The following is an 18,174-nucleotide window of genomic DNA, read 5'->3' as shown; positions in this document are numbered from 1 at the left end:
TTGAATTGATTCAATAGATGAATGGATAAAGATGTGTACACACACAATGGAATACTATGCAGCCGTAACAATGGTGAGATCTTGCCATTTGCAACAAGATGGATGGACCTAGAAGGTATTGTGCTAAGTGAGATAAATACAAATGCCGTATGATTTCATTTGTATATGGAATCTAAAAAACCAAGAAGCAGAAACATATCTATAAATACAGAGAACGGACTTGTGGTTGCCAGAGGGGAGAGGATGCAGGTATGGGCAAAATACGTGAAGAGGATTAAGAGGTACAAACTTTCAGTTATAAGTTAGGGATGAAAAATATGGGGAATATAGTCAGACATACTGCAACAATTTTGTATGGTGACAGATGGTGGCTATACTTATGAGCATTTCATAATATATGTAATTATTAATCACTCATTTTATACCTGAAACTAATATTGTATGTCAACTATACTTCAGTTAGAAATTTAAAAAGAAAAAAAAAAAGACAACAGAGATAGTTTGAAATAGTCTTAGAATGGGAAAGAGAATGATCTAGAACAGCAATGAATTAGACACTATAGACTTAACAATGGCATCCATTTCTCTGTGGGACTTCAGCAGTGCTCATCGGTAAAGTCTACTTATTCAAGGATGGGTTTTTGTAAAGGTGCAACAGAAGAATGACAGGAATGACATCTTGAGGATGCTGGCAAGTAGTTGACACAATGAAAGCTCAGCTGCCATCACACTCCTGAAATTCTTGCTGAAGTCAAAATGTACACATAGATTGTCACGTTCTGTGCACTTGACTTTCAACTTCAACGTCTGCATTTGACACAGTCTCTTCCATTCCTTGCTTTTTATGACAACACAATTCTTTTTCTGACTTCTTCAGGAGCTCCTTTTCTTCTCTCTGCCCTGGAAATGTATATGTAGGTGTAACTTGGCTTGGTTGGCTGCCTTTCCCAGCCACTTCACTCACGTTCCTTGTTATACTCAACTACTCCGCTAGAATATAAGTTCCACGAGGGCTAAGTTCTTTGTTTCTTTTGTTAATCACACTATTGCAAGTGTCTAAAATAGTTTTACTTTTAACCTATGCCATTATATTTGAGGCAACTTTCTTATAAACAGCATATGGTTGGTGGGTTTTTTTGTTTTTTGTTTTTTGGTCGAACCTCTATTGAGCTATAATTCACATATAGTCTTCGTTTGCGAGGGCTGCAGTAAAACCGGTGTCCTCAGGGTTGGTTCCCTGTGAGGGCCTTGAGGAAGATCTATTCCCGGCCTCTCTGGCTTGTAGATAGGTGGTCATCTTCACCCTGTGTCACTTCACATTGTCTTCCCTCTGTGCCTGTCTCTGTGTCCAAGTTTCCTCTTTTAATAAGGTCACTGTTTATATTGGATTAGGGCCCGCCCTAATGACCTCATTTTAACTTGATTGCTTCTAAAGATTCTCCAAATAAGGCCACATTTTGGTGTTAGGACTCCGACATAACTTTTTTTCTGGGGGACACAATTCAACCTATAACACACGTACAGCTCACTCATTCAAAGTGTACAATTCATCGGTTTTTGGTATATTCACAGAGTTGTGAAACCATCACAACTTTTTTAGAACATTATCCTCACCCCCAAAAGAAACTCTGTACCCATTAGCAATCACCCACCCCCGGGTGAAGGAAGAAGTCAAGGCTTTCCACACAACCTTTGCTGATGGGTAGCCATGGTAGCCAGAGTTTTTCCTGTGGTGTTTGACTAGAGTGATTATTGTCTGAAGTATTATTATTTTTTTTAAAGATTTTATTTATTTATCTGACAGAGATAGAGACAGACAGTCAGCGAGAGAGGGAATAGAAGCAGGGGGAGCGGGAGAGGAAGAAGCAGGCTCACAGCGGAGGAGCCTGATGTGGGGCTCGATCCCAGAACGCTGGGACCACGCCCTGAGCCAAAGGCAGACGCTAAACCACTGTGCCATCCAGGCGCCCCTGTCTGAAGTATTATTTAAAAAAAACAAAAAACTAAGATACCAAGAGTGTTTTGTTTTCTCAAAAGGCCATATAGCAAGTGTTGGCTAATAGAAATCTCTGAGGAAAGAGCTGCAAATTGCTAGAACTACTTTTAAGAAACATACAGTTAAAAATGATGGTTAATCTCAGGTTGTGTGAGATGATTCTGTTAATCTGTTCATATGACATTCCTTTTTTTTTTTTTTTTTTTGCAAAGTTCTCTAAATTTCAGTGAGCGCCATGTTGATTACAGACTCAGAATAGATAGATAGTCTTGGTGTGGTTTTGTCATCCCCTTGTCCCTGGCAGCTCTGGCAGAACAATGTCAGAGAAGGATTTCACAGGTGGAGGAGCAGGAGAAAGCAGTATGTGTATATCTTTTCTGAATACAGAAGTAATACTGTTTACCAAAAAAAATCTGAAATTATGATTAAAGAGCTATTTCACCCAGAGAGAATTATATTTTTAGCCTCACATTTGTTTACTTTCAATTTGCTGCCGATTTGTTAACATGAAACCTTCAGTAATAGGCATCTCAAGAGATTATAATTGTTTCAGGCTTAATTGTTTCCTAAATCATATTCCTGTACCTCTCAGGGGAGAAAGGACAAAAAGTCTAGCAGAAGCTCTGGCCACTGGTTTTGGTGATGTGGAAGGCATCAGGGACCCTCACAAAGTTTCAGTAGAGTGGTGGGAACAAGATTCTGACTTGGAGGGGTTCATGAGGCAGCGGGGGAGAGGAAGTGAAGGCAGTTGTTCCTGACCACTTGGGCAAGAGTGCAGTGATTTTTAATCCTGAGGCCTAAATTATGTTTGTAGAAGGGGTGCTGAGGTCAGGGAGGAAAGGCAAGATTATTAGAGGATGTCGAGGAACTGAGAGGCCAGGGTTGGAAGGGCCATCCATGCAGATACTGAGGTCACCAAGAAGTGCAACAGGAGTAGTATTGGGCAGAGGGACTGAGCCAGGGGCTGGCTTCAGAGAGTGTGGTGAGTGACCTGCCGGTCTGTAGATGACTGCACCAAGGAGGGGTGATATCATCTGATCATAGGAGCTGGAGGCTTTCAGGGAGGTGAAAGGGAGACTCATCTGGATGCAGTAATTGGTCTCCTGGTGGGAGGAATGAGAGAAAGTATATCCACTTGAGAGCGTTGCAGGGTAAGCAGGGTCCTCAGGGGAGAGCCAGTGTTCTGCTAGATCAAGACATTGAAGGGAAATTTCAGAGAATGATTGAGAATATAGGGGATTTTGTTGATAATGGATGGACCCTAAGTAGCAGAGGGCACACTGGAAGAGTACAGAGGGTTGAGAAGTAATGGGGGATGTTAGATTGGGAAATATTCAGAGCTTTATGGGATGAGAGTCTAAGTGGATGTGGGATTATCTGGCTTCATGTAATGACATATTAACAAGGATGAGGGCATGATGACATTTTTCTTGCTAGTGTCTTGTGTAGCTTTAAAAAAAACATATATAGCAGCTTTATTGAAATACAATTCATATGCAGTTTACCCATTTAAATTGTACAATTGGTTTCTAGTATATTCAGAGTTGATGTGTAACCATGACTACAATCAATTTCCGAACATTATCTTCACCCCCCAAAAGAAACTCCATACCCGTTAACAATCACCCATCCCCACTTCCCCATTCATCACACCCCCAAGCACTAGGCAAGCACTAATCTACTTTCTTTCTATATATTTGCCTATTCTGGACATAAAATATGTGGTCTTTTGTGACTAATTTCTTTCACTTAGCACCCAGTGTTCTAAAAATTCATCCATGTTGTAACATGTACTACAGTACTTCATTCCTTTTTATGGTTGAATAACATTCCGTTGTATGGACGTATCATACTATATCTGTCCACCAGTTCATCGACATTTGGGTTGTTTCCATCTTTGGCAATTATGAATAGTGGTACTATGAATATTTGTGTATAAGTAGTAATGCGGACATATGTTTTTGTTTCTCCTAGGTACATACCTAGGAGAGGAGTTGCTGGGTCATATGGTAACTCCAGTTTTAACATTTTGAGGAACTGCCAGACCGTTTTCCAAAGTGGCTGCACCATTTTAAATTCCCCCCGACAAAGAAATCAGGGCTCTGATTTCTTCTTATCCTCACCAACATTTGTTTTTTGTTTATTATTTGATTTTTAATTATAGCCTTCCTGGTGGGTTTGATACGTTACCTGATTATGGTTTTGATTTACATTTCTCTAATGATGTTGATGATCTTTTCACATGATGATTGGTTATTTGTATATCTTCTTTAGAGAAATGGCTGTTCAGATCCTTTGCCCATTTTTTTTAAAAGACTTTATTTTTTTTAGGGCAGCTTTAGCATCATAAGAAAATTAAAAGGAAGGTACATGGATTTCTCATATAACCCGTCCTCACATGCATAGCCTCCCCCATTATGAACATCATCCACCAAAGTGGGACATTTGTTAACAATTGATGAACCTATATTGAGATATCATAATCACCCAAAGTCCATGGTTTACGTTAGTGTTCACTCGGTGTTGTGTATTAGATGGGTTTGGAAAAATGTATAATGGTAATGTATTCATTACTGTAGTATCATGCAGAGTATTTTCACTCTCCTAGAAATTCTCTGTACTTCCCCTATTTATCTCTCTCCCCCAGCCCCATCCCTGGCAACCACTGATCTTTTTAACTGTCTCCATAGTTTGCCTTTTTCAGAATGTCATATAGGTTTTTTTTTTAAGATTTTATTTATTTATTTGAGAGCAACGGAAAGAGAGAGAGAGCATGAGAGCGGGGAGGGTCAGAGGGAGACGCAGCCTCCCTGCTGAGCAGGAAACCGGATACAGGACTCGATCCCGGCACTCCAGGATCACGACCTGAGCTGAAGGCAGTTGCTTAACCAACTGAGCCACCCAGGCGCCCAGAATGTCATATAGTTTTGAATCATTCCGTATGCAGCCTTTTCAGATTGATTTCTTTCATTTAGTAATGTGCGCTTAGGGTTCCTCTACTTCATGGTAAGAGTGTGTTCGGTTTTGTAAGCAGCTGTCGAACTGTCTTCCAAAGTGGTTGCACCATTTTGCATTCCCACCAGAGGTGAATTGGAGTTCCCGTGTTCTCTACAGCTTCGTCAGTGTTCGGCATTGTCAGTGTTTTGGATGTTAGCCATTTTAATAGCTATATAGCGTATCTCAGTGTTTTAATTCCCAATTCCCTAATGATGTGTGATCTCAAGTATCATTTCATATGCTTATTTGCCATCTGTACATCTTCCCTGGTGAGATGTCAGTTCAGATCTTTTGCCCGTTTTTAATTGGGTGGTTCATTTTCTTATTGAATTTTGAGTTCTTTGTTTTGGAAACCAGTCTTTTATCAAATACATGTTTTGCAAATATCCTTAATGAGTCTGTGGCTTATCTTCTCATTCTCTTTACAGTGTCTTTTGCAGAGCAAAAGTTTTTAATTTTATTGAAGTCCAGTGTAGTAGTTTTTTTCTTTCATAGATTGTGGGGGTTTTTTTGTTTTGTTTTTAGATTTTATTTATTTATTTGACAGAGAGAGAGAGACAGCCAGCGAGAGAGGGAACACAAGCAGGGGGAGTGGGAGAGGGAGAAGCAGGCTCCCAGCAGGGCAGGGAGCCCGATGCGGGGCTCAATCCCAGAATGCTGGGATCACGCCCTGAGCTGAAGGCAGACGTGACTGAGCCACTCAGCTGCCCCAGATTGTGGTTTCTGTGTTATCTAAAAAGTCATTGCCCAACCCAATGTCATCTAGACTTTCTCCTATGTTACCTTCTATGAGTTTTATACCTTGCATTTCACATTTAGGTCTATGATTCATTTTGAGTTAACTTCTGTCTGGATGGTTTTTTTCTTGTGGATGTCTATTTTAGTACCATCTATTGAAAAGATTATCCTTCCTCCATTGAATTACCTTTGCTCCTTTGCTAAAGATGAGTTGACTATATTTGTGTCAGTCTACATGTAGGCTCCTTATTTTTTCCATTGATCTATTTGCCTATTCTTTTGCCAATACCACGCTATCTTGAGTACTATAGATTTAGTTAGGTCTTGAAGTCAGGTAATATCTGTCTTTGTTCTTCAGTACTGTGTTGGCTGTTCTGGGTCTTCTTCCTCTGTATATAAACTTTAGAATCAGTTTGTCGACATCTACAAATAACTTACTGGGATATATATGAGTCATTATATGTATGTATAGATCATGTTGGAAAAAAACCTGACGTCTTAACAATATAAAGTGTTCATACCCATAAACATGGACTATCTATCCATTTATTTATCTTCTTTGATTTCTTTCATCAGGGTTTTGCAGTTTTCCTTACATAGATTTTATACATAATTTGTTAAATTTATACCTAAATATTTGTTTTCCTTTGGTGTTAATGGTCTTGTATTTTTTTATTTCAAATTCCAATTATTCATTGTTGCTGTATAAGAAAGCAATGGACTTCCACCTCATAGCCTGCAACCTTCCTTAATCACTTATTAGTTCCAGGAGGTTTTTTGTCCACTCTTTCGGATTTTCTACAAAATCATGTCATCTGCAAACAAAGACAGTTGTATTTCTTCTTCCCAATCTGTACACCTCTTACTGTCTTACTGCATTCACTGGGACTTCCAGTATGATACTGAATTGGAGTTTAAGAGGTGATATTCTTGCCTTGTTGTTCCTGATCTTAGTGGAAAGATTGAGTTTCTCATCACTAAGTACAATGTTAACTGTATGTTTTTAGTCAGTGTTCTTTATCAAGTTGAGGAAGTTCTCTCTTCCTAGTTTTCTGAGCATTTTCATCATGAATGGGTCATGGATTTAGGGAAATGCTTTGTCTGCATCTATGGATGTGATCGTTTGTTTTTCTTCTTTAGCCTGTTGATGTGATGGATTATGTTAATTGATTTTTGAATGTTGAGACAGTCTTGCGTACCTCAATAAATTGTACCTGGTCATCGTGTATAATTCTTTTTATACATTGCTGGATTTGATTTGCTAATGTTTTGTTGAGTATTTTTGCAGTTGTGTTCATGAGAGAGATTGGTCTGTAGTTTTCTTGTAATGTTTCTGGTTTTGGTATTAGGGTGATCCTAGCTCATAGAATTGGTTAGGAAGTACTCCCTCTGCTTCTGGTTTTTGGAAGACTTGATAGAGAATTGGTATCATTTCACACTTAAATGTTTGGTAGAATTCAGTGAACCCCTCTGGGCCTGGTGGTTTCTGTTTTGAAAGCTGAATAATTACCATCTCGGGTGTTTTTTGTTTTGTTTTGTTTTGTTTTTTTAGTAGATAAAGGCTTATCCAGGTTATTTATTTCTCCTTGTGTGAATTTTGGTAGTTCAGGAATTGGCTCCTTTCATTTAGGTTATCAGCTTTGTGGGCATGGAATTGTGCATAGAGCTCCTTTATTATCCTTTTAACGTCCGTGGTATCAGAAATGTCCCTCTTTCATTTATGATATTAGTTATTTATATCCTCTCTCCTTTTTTTCTTACTTAGTTTGGCTTCAGGTTTATCAGTTTAACTGATTGGCAGGGGGGCTGTGTTCATTGGTTTTTCTCCTCTGATTTCCTGTTTTCAATTGCATTGAATTCTTCTTTAATTTTTATTATTTCTTTTCTTCTACTCGCTTTGGATTTAATTCGTTCCTCTTTTTCTAGTTTTCTAAAGTGGAAGCTTAGATGATTGATTTTAAATATTTCTTCTTTTCTAATATGTACATTCAGTGATATAAATTTTCCTCCAAGCAGTGCTATTGGCTATATCCCATAAATTTTGATAAGTGGCATTTTCATTTTCATTTAGTTAACAATATTTAAAAATTTCCCTTGAAAATTTCCCTTTTTGGCTTACATGTTATTTAGAAGTATGCTGTCTAATCTCCAAGCATTTGGGGGGTTTCTGCGTTCTCTCTTACTGCTTTCTAATTTAATTCTATTGTAGTCTGAGAGCATATTATATGTTTTCTGTTCTTTTAAACTTGCTAAGATGTGTTTTATGGCCCAGAATGTGGTCACTCTTGATGAGTGTCTGTGTGGGCTTGAGAAGAGTGTTGTTGGATGAGGTGTTCTATAGATGCCCCTTAGATCTGGTGGACAGAGCTTGCTGTTCTTACGTCCTGATTTTGTGCCTGCTGGATCTGCCCATTACTGGTAGGTGTTGAAATTTTCAGCTGTGTGGTGGATGTATCCATGTCTCCTTGAGGTTCTATCTGGTTCTGCCTCAACTATTTTGACTTACTAGTAGGTGCAGACGCATTAAGGACTGCCCTGTCTTCTTGAAGAATCGACCCCATTATCATGTATTGCCTGTCTTTATCCCTGATAGCTTTCCTCCTTCTGAAGTCTTCTTTGCCTGAAATTAATAGAGCTATTCTGGCTTTCTTTGATTAGTGTTAGCATGGTACATCTTTCTCCATTCCTTTACTTTTTATTATCTGTGTCTTTATGTTTAAAGTGGGTTTCTGGTAGACAGCATAGTTTGGTCTTGTTTTTTTTTATTCACTCTGGCAGTCTGTCTTTTAATTGGTGCATTTAGACCATTGACATTTAAAGTGATTTTTGATATAGGTGGGTCAATATGTTCCATATTTTTTCCTACTTTTTGTTTGTTGCCCATGTTATTTGGGTTTTTTTCCTCTTTTTCTGCATTTTATATTCCATTTTTTCTTTACAGTATGTCAATTCTACCTTTTTCAAAAAACTTTTTTTTAGTGGTTGCCCTTGACTTTGCAATATACATTTACAGCTAATCCCTGTCATCTGTCAGGGTACAATACACTGTACTGCTGCACGGGTAATGTAAGTATCTTATACTGAGTATTCCCAATTCCTCCTTCTGTCTCTTATGATACTGCTGTCCTTCAGTGAACTTATCCATAGCTATAATCATGGAATATTTTGCTTCTATTATTCTGAACAAAGTGTTCAAATAAGAAGAATAAATGATTTTATTTTACCTTTGTGTATTCCTCTTCTAAGCAGATCCGAGTTCCTGACCTACGTCATTTTCCTTCTTTCAGAAGAATCTCTTTTAACATTTCTTGCTGGATAAGTCTGCGGTTAACAAATTCCCTTTATTTTTGTTTATCTGAGAGAGTCTTTATTTTGCCTTCACTTTTGAAGGTTAATTTGGCTAGTGACATAATTCTAGGTTGGTAGGTCTTTTTTCCCCACCACTTTAAATATTTCACTCCACTCTCTTTTTGCTTATATGATTTTTGAAGAGAAGTCCAATGTAATTCTTATCATGGATCCTTTGATTTTCTGCAGTTTGAATATGATATGCATGGTATGGGCTTTTAAAATATTTATCCTGCTTGGTGTTCTCAGAGCTTCCTGAGTCTGTGCTTTGGCGTCTCATTAATTTTGGGAAATTCTCTGTGATTATTGTTTCAAATATTTCTTTGGTTCCTTTCTCTTTTTCTTTACCCTCTGGTATTCCTACCAAGTATAACTTACACCTTTACAACTGTCCCACAGTTCTTGGATATCTTGTTCTCTCTCTTTTTTTAATTTTTATTTTTCCTTTCCATTTCCATTTTGGAGGTTTTTATTAACACTTCTTCAAGCTCACTGATTCTTTACTCAGCCATGTCCAATCTGTTGATGAACCCATCAAAGGCATTATTTTTGTGACAGCGTTTTTTTCTAACTTTTATTTTTGATTCTTTCTTAGAATTTTTATCTTTCTGTGTTATCTGTCCTTGTATGGTGTCCTGTTTTTTTTATTGGAGTCCTTACCTTATTAATCTTAAGTTGTTTTAAACCCCGATCTGGTAATTTCAGTGTCTCTGCCATATGTGAGTCTGGTTCTAGTGCTTGTTCTATCTCTTAAAACTTGTGTTTTTGGTTTTTTAGTATGCCTTATAATTTTTTTGTTGGAAGTCAGACATGATATGCTGGGTAACAGGGGCCCACTGTTGGTTCCTGTGATGGTTTCTCCTCTGGTTGCTTGTGACTCTCTGTGTCTGCCTGCCCATCTCTCCAGTTTGGGGGACAGCAGTTTACACTGTGATACTAGTTCTCTGCTGGATCCAGAAGGGTTGTTGGTTTTCAGTTTGAGCTTTCTTCCTGTTGCTAGGGTGGGAGTGACAACTTCCAAGCTCCTCTCATGCTGGACTGGACTCTTCAACTTTTGAAAGGGACTCTTGGCTTCCTCCTGCATTCCCACTGCTTGCCCTGTGGCCTGAAACATAGGGCTCATCTGGCTTGATTCCCCATCTCTCCGATTGCTTTCTTTCATTGCCATACATCCAGTACCTGGGAGAACTATTTTTTCACACATTTTTTCATTGTTTCAGGTAGAGGGGTAACTCTGACTCCTGCTATTCCATCTTGGCCTCAAGCAGAAGCGGCAGGTTTTATTTTCAATAATAATACTTAATGCTGATTTTCCTCCCAAACGTGCTCTCTATATAGCTTTATTTCTTGGGCATGTCTACCACTTTAAGTGAATAAGATGAGGGGTAAAGGAAGCACCACTTTCCCTCCCCAGTAGAGCTGTGGCTAAGCCAAATTTGGCAGCATTTCCCTTGGTCATGCCAGCTTCCCAGCTGTTCTAAACTCTTTTCCTCATTGGTTGTACCTCTTCTTGCCCAGGATGTGAGAGCCCACAGCCTTTTCTCCCCCACACCCTAACCTCTGAGTCAGCCCTTTTCTTTCATGCCATCGATGGTAGCTTGATTCAAAGCATCCCCACTCGTGTCTTCAGTTAAAGAAGTAAAGCTGTAGCAGTAGGATTAGGTCCTTAAAGACATTTTATTTTAATGGGGGAAGACATGGTAGTAATAGCATTCTAACTTAAACATAATGTAGAGTTGTATCTCCCACATCGTTATTTCATCTGAACCTCATAATAACTTTGTACTGCAGATTGGACAGGTTGGACTGTGTGCACGTATTACTCATTTTAAAAGATAAAAGACAACTTTGATCTAAAAAATGTGAACATGAATCAATACTGGCTTCTCGGTGATTAATACAATGATTTGGAGAAACTACATATTTTCAGAGTTGATAGGTTGTCTCTCATTCATAACAGCTGTGTATGAGGGATACAGAAGCCTAGGTTTTTAATTCTTGAGGAAAACTTCCTTCTGTCTCAGCAGGTAATTACACAGTCTGGCTGCATGGCGGGGTGGAGGGGGCGGTCATGCCGCATATATGTCTTTTTCTTACCTGGACTATTGTAATTGTAGGAAGCATGTCTTGTTGCTTTCCTCCTGGCCTTCCTACAGCTATTTCTCATAGCAGCAAATTTGTCTTCTTAAAATACAAATTAAATCCTGTTACCGCTCAGCTTACAACCCTTCAGTGTTTTCCCGGCTCACTCAGGGTAAAACACGACCGTTTTTTACCATGACTTACAAGGCTCCCATTAGTGATTCTAAGCTTTCACTTGTGACCACAGTAAGAAATATATTTTACATTATGTCTTAATCTACACACTTTGTATGTACACATATTTTTTTATTTTATTTTTTTTAAGTAGGTTCCATGCCCAGCATGGAGCCCTATGAAGGACTTGAACTCATGACCCTGAGATTAAGACCTGAGCTGAGATCGAGAGTCAGATGCTCAACCAACTGAGCCACACCCAGGAGCCCCTTACACATATTTTTTTAAAGAAAAGTTTTGAGAAACGTTGTTGGTCCTTAGGTAGCTAAGAAGCATATATGACTTCATTAACATTTAAATACAGCATGAGTGATCATCTGGTAATTTCATTCAGTATATTTTTCATCTCTGAAAGTTCATTTGGATTCTAGTTTTAGTCTCTTCCAAGTTGCTATTCGATTTTTGAGCATATAGAATAAAGTTACAATACCTGTCTTACTGTCCTTATCAGCAAACTCTAATATCTGGGTCGGTTCTGGTTTGGTTTTGATTGATTGATAATTCTCCTCATTATCGGTCATGTTTCCCTGCTTCATTGTACGCCTGGTAGTCTTTGTTTATATGCCAGAGATTGTAAATTTGACCTTGTCAAGTGCTGAATGTATTTGTATTCCTATGAATGTAGTTGAACATTGCTCTGGGATACAGTTTTGTTACTTGGGAACATTTGATCCTTTCAGGTCTTGCTTTTATGATTTGTTAGATACTCCAGAACAGTGCTCTTTCTAGAGCTAACTATTCCCCACTACTGAGGCAAGATCTTCCTGGTTTTTGTACCCAGCGCCTCTTGAATTATGAAGTTTTACACTCCTATATAGGAATAGTACCTATATCCTGACCCTGTGTGAGTGCTAAGCATTGTTCCCCCCTAATTCTTCCAGGTGATTCTTCCACCAATCTCAGATCATTTCCTTACATGCACTTACTGATAACCATCGGGGTGAATTTCTTAGGGAGTGCCTCTCTGTTCAGCTCCTTGTCTCTGGTAGTGTGTCTTGCAAATTCTCACCACCTTGGTCTCTCTGGGCTCTTGGCTCCATTTCCTTAATCCGGGGCTCCACTGGGCTCTGTCTGGGTTCTCTGTGCTGCAGCTTAGAATCTCTCTAGACAGTAGGGCGCACCCCATTTGTTTCCTCGCTCCTGGGGATCACTGTCCTTTGCTGCCTGATGCCCAGTATCTTAGAAGCAATTGTTTTACATATTTTTTGGATATTTTGATTGTTGCAGGCATAAGGATAAATCTAGTCCCTTCTTGGGCAGAAGGGAAGTCACTAAATTTTTTTTTTTTAGTGTTTCAGATTTCTCTCCTGGAATGTAATGAGTAAGAGTTTGTGACAGAAAAATGAGATCTAATACCACCTCTATTTTTATTTCATTCAGACCATTGTCATAAAAACATTCACATTCTTAAGAATGTTAGGAAATATAATAGAGTGATAACTTTTAAGTCTTGTTTTCCATATGAAAAATGCTACATCCTTGATAGTATTCTTTCTAAAAAACGAACTCAACATAATTGAACAACTGTCAGAGTATTGACGTGTTTACCAGCAGTGGATTATAATACCAAGAGTGGAATGTGTTAATATAAAACTTAATACTGGAATGACCCCGCCTGTGCCAGAAAATAAAATGGAGTGCCATTCTACAAAAAGAGGAAGTGACCTATTCCTTCCATTTCATCTGTTCATCACCTGCCCCTCACTATTTTTCCTATACTGTTTGTCTCGGCCATAGTGTTTATTGAGACATGTCTCGTTCCTGGGCTCTCTCCCTCAGGTACTTTCTATTCTAATATCCATTTCAGTAGGTATTTCTGATATTTCTATTTTTAAAAAATTGCTGATTGTGACCCACTGCATCGATTTCCTGACACATGAAACTGTGTCAACCAGCAGTTTAAAAAGCATTGCCTGACAACACTGGATATTGTCCAGTTGGCTGGGTGCAGACAGGTGGCTGGCCAGGTTAGTGCCTCCTGCTAAAACAAGCAGCTTCCAGACTTGTAGGGGGATAAGCAGGATGTAAAATAGTAATACTACTACTACTAGTAGTAATAATAATTCAAATGATAGAAATAAAGGAGAGAAACAGAAACATCAAAATTGTGTGATAAATGGAAAGCCTGTGTCTCAAAAACTACATGAAGTCAGTATGGACTGAATCTCTACTTAGGTGACAAAGACAGTCAGATATGAGAGAATATGCTGTTTACAAAAAAATCTGGAACACAAGTGTGCAGAAATACTGAACTTAAAAAGATAGCAAAATATACACTAGGCAAATTCTAATCCAGAGAACATTGGTGTAGCTGTATTAATATCAGAACAGCCACAAAATTATCAAGATAAAACAATTTTAAAGTTACATGCACTTAGTAACATAGCCAAAATATATATTGCAGAAAATGTCAGAACTGCATAGAGAATAAAAAAATCCAGTTGCTGGGGATAATAATACACCTGTCTTTGTAATGAATAGAACAAGCATATTAAAAAATTAGAAATGCACAGAATTAAATAACATGAAAAACATGGTTAAATGAACATATATAGAATGCTCTTTCAAACAACTGCAGAATACACATTTTTTGGAGCACAGGTGGGACAGGTTATAAAAACTGACCAAAGACTAGGCCATAAATTTCAAATCTCAAAGGGTTGAAATACCAGAAGTATGTTCTCTGACCACAATGCAATTAAGCGAGAAGTCAATGCAAAAAAAATTCTGTGTCTGGAAATTAAGAAACCTACTTGTGAATAACTCCTGAGTTCAAGAAGAAATCATATTAGACATTAGGAAGTATTTAGAGTTGAATGACAATGAAAACATGGTGTATCAAAACTTTTGGGATGCAGCTAGAGTAATACTTGAAGGTTTGTAGCCTCAAAGATGTATATTAGAAAAGCTAAGGGTGCCTGGGTGGCTCAGTCATTAAACATCTGCCTTCTGCTTAGGTCATGATCCCAGAGTCCTGGGATCGAGTCCCGCATTAGGCTCCCTGCTCAGTGGGAAGCCTGCTTCTCCCTCTCCCAGTCCCTCTGCTGGTGTTCCCTCTCTCGCTGTGTCTCTCTCTCTGTCCAATAAATAAATAAAATCTTAAAAAAAAAAAAAAAGCTAAGCTGAAAATGAGACAAACATCCATATAAAGTTAGAATAAGACTAACATCCTAAGTCAAAAAAAAAAACCAAAAACTAAGAAATAAAATAGAAAAATGCAATGGAGTGATCAGTATGTTTTCATTCCATCCGTTCACCCTCTTCACTTTGCTGGCTTACCCTTCAGATTCCAGTTTGGCCATCCCTTTCTCTAGGGCAGTGGTTCTCTAAGTATGTACTCTGGGAATCGGTCAGAACTGGGACTGAACCAAGACTTTGGGGGTGAGGCCTCTGGGGCTCTGCAAACCAAAATGTATTTAAAGGAGTCCTCCAGGCAATTCTGATGCCTGTTTAAGTTTGAGAACCACTGTTCAACCCACTGCTCAAACTTGAGTTTGTGCTAGAATCCCCTGGAAAGCTGGTTTAGTAGATCTGGGATGGGATTTCTAACAAGTCCCCAGGGGATAGGAATGCTGTTCTTTTAGAGGCTGCTCTTTTAGGGGCTCTTTAAAAATTGCCCAAGAGATTCTGATGGATTAGCCTGGGCTGTGGCCTGGACTTGGCAATCTTTTAAAATCTTCCTGGTGTTTCTAATATGCAGCCAGGGTGAAGGGTCACTTCTCCAGGAAAACCCCAACAATCCCTGCCCTTCCAAGCTTTGGGTCCAACTCTCTCTCAGGAGCTCTCCTGGCACCCTGTGCTTCCCTCCTCTGGAGCCATTATCCTGCTGCCAAGGACAGACAACTATCTACCTGTTCTCTCACCAGAAGGTAAACATGTTGCAGGCAAGGATCTTGCCTCCTTTGCTCTTTTACCCTCAGTGCTTTGAAAGGCACTCAGTAAGTGTTTGTTGAATAATTAACACAAAATACCTCTATTAGTAGTGCTCGCCAGCATGGGGAACGATGCTGTCCTTTGACATCAGTAGAAACACAAAGAAAGGCTTGTAGTTTGCGATGAGGTCTCTGCAGAATGGGAGCTGCATGAGATGCTTCCTGTCACTTGGAACTGAGCAGAGTCTGGCCAGATCCTCAGGTAGTGGTGGTAGTGAAGAGCGTCGACTCTGAGGCTCGCCTGGGTTCAAATTCTGTGTCCCTCTCCACCACTCGCTACTTGTATGATCTTGGCAAAGTTACTGAAGTACTGTCTATCCCAACTTCATCCTGTGCAAAACGAGGATGACTCGAGTACTTTACCTTTGAGTTTGTCATTTTGGAGGATTGAAATACAGGTAAAGCCTCAGAGCAAATACCCAGGACCCACTAAGAACTATTATCACTCCCTTTCAGTTTATGGAGGTGAGCGGAATTACCTGATTATTTTAATCTCAGGTTAGAATAAATGGTTCTCATTTGCCAGGCCCCTAATTAAGCCCAAATAGTCACATTTTTTTCCTCCTAAAGAGGACCACAAATGTAAGCAAAATAAGTAACAGTAGTGAAGCAACAAAAGCTGATAAAATTATGAAACCAAAGCCATTCAAAGTATTTGCTAGCATGAGCTCCTGTATTTCAGTTTGGTTCCCTCATTTAAAATCAGTTTGGTTTTAAACCAAATGCTCTTTAGCATATTTTTTAATTGGATATATTTGGATATACTAAGGCTATTGCATTTTTCTTATTTTGTAACTAGGACCAGGCTTACATTTTGTTGCTTTTATTAATCTGGCAAAACCACCACCAGTTTCTTTTCTTTGCAGTTCTCAGAGCTTAGAGGTAAGATTGCTATAAGCTCTGGGGAGAGGTAAAGATATTAAAACATATTTCCTGTGTTAAGGTACTGACTTTATTGGGGATATATAAAAAAATAGCCTTTTCTATAACTTTTTTATCCCCCAAAGGGCTATATCTCATAATCCCATGAGGCATACAGGGTAAAATCTATTTTTTTTTCCCTCTCTCTCATTTTCCAAAGGGAAACTAAACTACAGACAATTCACCAAAGGTCAGACAGGACTCCAAACTGACTTCCAACCCAAGACCTTTCCCATCGGGCCCTGCTGTCCTGGGAGGAGCAGTAACCATCCTACATAGCGCTTGGGAGGAGGTAGTGGCAGGTGGGCACCGAAGGACAGTGCAAGTTCACCCTTTTCATGCACCAGCTCCAACCCTGTGGTTCCCAACCCTGGCTGCACATCGGAGTCTTGGGCAGCGTTTAAGAATTAACCTGTGACTGGCCTCCACCTCTGACCGATTGATTAAGTCAATTTCTGGAGAATGGGGGTCCAGCATGGGCACTTTTTAAAAGCTCCAGGTGGGGGGGGGCAGCAGGTAGAGGGGGGATCCCAAGGGGGCAGCCGGGGCTAAGAACCGTAGTGCCTGGAAGTAGAATAAGTGTCTGGAATGAGTGAGTAGGTGAGTGGACCTGCAGGGTTGAAGGAAGTTGCAGCTCACCGAGGCCCAGTCACCTGCTGTAGGGAAGGTTGATGAGTCCCGGGACCCCCATGTACACGAGAGAGCCCTAGCTGCGGTGGAAAGCCTGCGGCAGCAGGAATGGGGGAGCAGGGGGAGTCCACACTGAAGCTGTAGTTCCTTTTCCTTCTCCCTTTACTCCATCTTTCCGTCACACCGCAGCAGGTGCCAGCCTCTGGGCGTTTGTGCTAAGTTAGGAAGCTACCTAGCCTGCAGCCCTTTGTAGGGACTGTTGCTGCAGGTTCTTGGGGTGGTCAGGATGGTTTTCCCACCCAGACTTAAGACCGCCTTCCAAGCCGGGGAGAGAGGACAGTGGGTTTCTGATGGTGACCCAGTACCCCTTCATGGCTGCTGCCCAAAGGGTCAGGTGGGACTGCCAGGGACCACCAAAGTCATGTCAGGAACTCTTCCCAAGCGTGTCCAACGAGCTTGCACTCTGGAGTACCCACAGGAGCCAGTCACTGGTACCTGGAACCTCTTCTGACCCCAGCACCTCTTGGGTATGGGTGCTGGAGAAGCTCTCCACATGTCTGAGGCTGAATTTCCTACCTGTTCCATGAGTGGGAGTGGGATGGAGGCACAAACAGGATCATATTTATTTAGAGGAAATAAACACAAATACCGGAGTTTGTGAATAGATTTATTCTTTGTTGTGCATGCCACGAAAGAGAAAGGAATTAGCCTTCCTTGAGCATCTAACAGTAGCTCAACATTTACTGACCGCTTACTACGAGCCAGGCACTGGTTAGCTCGCTTAATCAGCACAATGACCCTGTGAGGAAGGCACTGTTGTCTCCATTACACAATGGAGACATTGAGGAGGTGGCCAGAGTCCCGAGCCAGTAGGTGGGGAAACTGACATTCGAGTTCAGGGCACCTTGTTTCAGCCTCGTACTCAGATTGCTGGCTGCGTTTTCATCTGCATCTTCTTACTCTGTGCTCAAGATGGCCTTTCAGGCAAGTGGCACGTCACCCATTTTCCATCAAGGAGAGTGGGACGCTGAGAGAGGTAAACATGCCTGACCCCTCACAGCTGATAAATGGGGGTTGGGGGGGCTCAAGATCTATCTGGTGATAAACACAAATTCTAACTCACCACATTACCTCTGCCAGATCCCTCGACTCATTCTGTCTCCCCTCCCTTCCAGAGGGAATAACGACAGAGCCAGGCCTTGCCCGGCCTAGTGAGGCAGACACACACGCATCTGTAACGTAAGTAATGATGGTATGATGGCATGCGTACTAAAACAGAGTCATGTGTGAGGTGTT

Source organism: Ailuropoda melanoleuca, chromosome 14 (genome assembly GCF_002007445.2).
Source record: "Ailuropoda melanoleuca isolate Jingjing chromosome 14, ASM200744v2, whole genome shotgun sequence".
NCBI classification, from domain to species: Eukaryota; Metazoa; Chordata; class Mammalia; order Carnivora; family Ursidae; genus Ailuropoda; species Ailuropoda melanoleuca.
The sequence above is the reverse complement of the archived record's forward strand: the minus strand, read 5'-3'. Positions refer to the sequence as shown.